This window comes from Kryptolebias marmoratus, linkage group LG10 (assembly GCF_001649575.2).
Source record: "Kryptolebias marmoratus isolate JLee-2015 linkage group LG10, ASM164957v2, whole genome shotgun sequence".
NCBI lineage: Eukaryota > Metazoa > Chordata > Actinopteri > Cyprinodontiformes > Rivulidae > Kryptolebias > Kryptolebias marmoratus.
Genome location: NC_051439.1, coordinates 17,139,742 through 17,142,754, shown reverse-complemented (window position 1 = coordinate 17,142,754; position 3,013 = coordinate 17,139,742).

Genomic DNA, 3,013 nt, shown 5'->3' with positions numbered 1-3,013 from the left:
AAAAATGTAAATGTAAATGGATGTAAATTAATACCAGTAATGTAGTTAAGGTATTTGTGTGTTCTGGTATCATTCCTGGTGTCACAGCCAACTGACCTTAACAACACAAAAATAGCTATAACTCAGTTCAGTCTACAGATATTGGCCTAAATTTCGGTGTGGTAGTACCTGAGATTGATTCCTAACACAAATTTTAAGCACTGACAGTTTTGCTTAAAACTTTGCCAATAACTAATTAGAGTCAACTCTGTCTGTTAGCAAAATAACTCAAAGTACTGGAAGGATTTAAAAAAATCAGAGTCTAATCATTGGATGTACATCTACAACAGATTAACTTTTGAAACAAATTCAATTCAAAATGACCCCTACCGCTAATCATCATTATCCAACATAAAAATATATATACCTAGATCGATGTATAGACATTTATACATGGTAGCAGCTGAGTGTATAAATGTTTGTGGTAGCAGCTGAGAGTCATTCACAGCACATATTCTGAAAGTGACATCTTGCATACGATTACATATAACGGCTCCAACTCATTTCTCAACATTAAATGATTTTAGTCAACATGGATTCCTCTAGGGGTCAAAATATCTGATTTCACAGGCTGCAGATTCATTTTTGGCATTTTTTAAGTGCTATGAAATCAGTTATAATTGACAAAATTGTATTTTTTTAACAATCTACATCAAGTATTTGTAGATATTATTTTATTTAATCAAAATGTGTGTAAACATTAACTAACAGAATTTGTATTTGTATATATTTATTTTTTTCATTTTAAAGAAAAATCAAAAGCTTTCCAATCTAATAAGCATGCTTGCAAACAAGCAGTTTGCCAGAGATTCAGCTTCTCAGCGCCTTTCATCTATCAATAACTCGTTTTCTGTCTTAATAGAGTGACTGAATAATCCACAAAGAGCATCAAAGTTAACACATAAAACACTTTAAAGAGCCGCATAAACTGAATGCATCCAGTAACTTCACATTATTGTTGCACTTCGTATCCTTCTCCTTCTTTTTATGAGAGCAGCAAACTAGTTCCACCTTCGTTACCAGGAACAAATACAAACAGTGAGATAAACAAATCCTCCGTTCAACTGATGTGCAAATCCCAAGAACAAAGATGAGCTTGAATGTCCGTAAAGACATCAGATTTATTGCTGATTTCCTGCTTGATCTCCATTTAATGGACAAGAATGTAAAGTATCAGAGAGGCCAATTTTCAGGAGCAAATTACTCGCTTGGGCTGAGTCCTTTATGTGTTTGCTGAGTGCTGAATTTAAAGACCATTAACATTCTGTTGGCCCAGAACTTTGAGAGATCTCAGATAACCACCAGAAAGTGAGGAAACTGTTGACATTTCAGTCTTTGTGTGCCTGAGCTTTAAGTCTACTACATTTATCTGAGCTGTGTGCGGTCCTTCCCACATGTAGCTCATATCAGTGGGCTTTGTTTTTCATCTTGCTACTATTGTTTGTCATTTAAGTTATTTTGGGCACGTAACACATTCTGTAGCGAACTGTGAGTTTCAGTTTTGCTGAATGTCTGGCAGAGAGTGTTTTATTTTCAGACTTCCACATGGGAGGATTGGAACATGTCCAAAAAAAATGGATCTGCAGAATATTTATTGTATAGAAAATGAAGAAATTTGTTTCCAGAAAAAAAACCTTCCTCCAGCTGTCTGGCTTTATCCAAACTCCTTACAGCCTCTCAGCTACATAAATGCAAGTCACACAAGAAACAAAGAAAATCAAAAATGCCAATAACAACAAAGGTGAAAGACTTGAGGTTTCACTTTAGCAGTTTGTTTTTGTTTCCTTTTGTTTTATAGCACTTCCATCTCATCCATACAAATAAATCATGTTAGTACCTTTAAATATGACTTATGAGGAGGTCCTCTAAATAGTGCCTACGAAGTGTACATTCACATCTAAAGGTACACCTAAATGGCCCTGGAGGGCTTCCTGTAATATGACTCATCACACTTTTCATATTGCTGCAAACTACATTTGTTTTGTAAAAGGACACAACATCTTTCAAACATGAGGGTAAAGATACATCAACAACTGTTTCATTTATGGATTATGTTCAGGCTTATGTTCATAACTTCTATTTGCCTCCAAAGTCAGAATTCACATCTTGAAATTAAGTGTGGTCTATTTGAAAGTCTGAAAACCACTGTTGTAACATACTGTGGAACACTTGATGCATTCAGACATAGGAGCAACATGTTCATTAATATAGAGGCAGTTATGTACTCTGTGTGCAACTGATTTAAATCAAATAAAAACTGACAGTGGCTTAAATATACAGGTTATTCCCGCATCTGTCACTTTTTTTCATATAGATGGCAGCCATGTTGAATCTTATGGTCAGAAAAGCTTAAACTTTCACTTGGAGAGGAATCTCAGCTTGGAAAATCTGAGCTCCAGGTTCAAATGGAACTCACCATAAAACATTATTTGTGATTTTATGGTTAAATCAGGTTGGATTGGAGTTTTTAAAAAAAAGACATGGTTATATCTAAGATCTTTTATTTTTACAGAACCAATGTCTCCACTTACAGGATGGGGGCAAGGTTGAAGTTTAAGGCAACAATGTGAACAGAAAAAGCACAATTTACACTAATAGCTAAGCAGATTGAGACAACTGAGGTAGATTTCAAGCTCTTGCTCATTTTTGTTTGTATAAAATATTAAACATCTATTAACGTTTTACATTCTATGCAAACCATTCATACAGAAGTCCTTAAACTGTTCTGGTTTCATATTTCTTCACTGGCACTCAGTGTGCTCATTACGATAGTGGTGGCAAAAGCTTTCATTGTGTCTTCCTGTGTCCTTACAAAATGCCCCTCTCCCTCCTAAACGCACAGATCAGAGGAGAGAGCCAACATGCACAAAAAGAAACAGAACAATAACCCCTCCACCCCCCACAGTGTACCCCTGAAGCACGTCAGAGGTAGCCAGCCATGAACCGAAGTGCACAGCGGGGAGAAGGAAACACT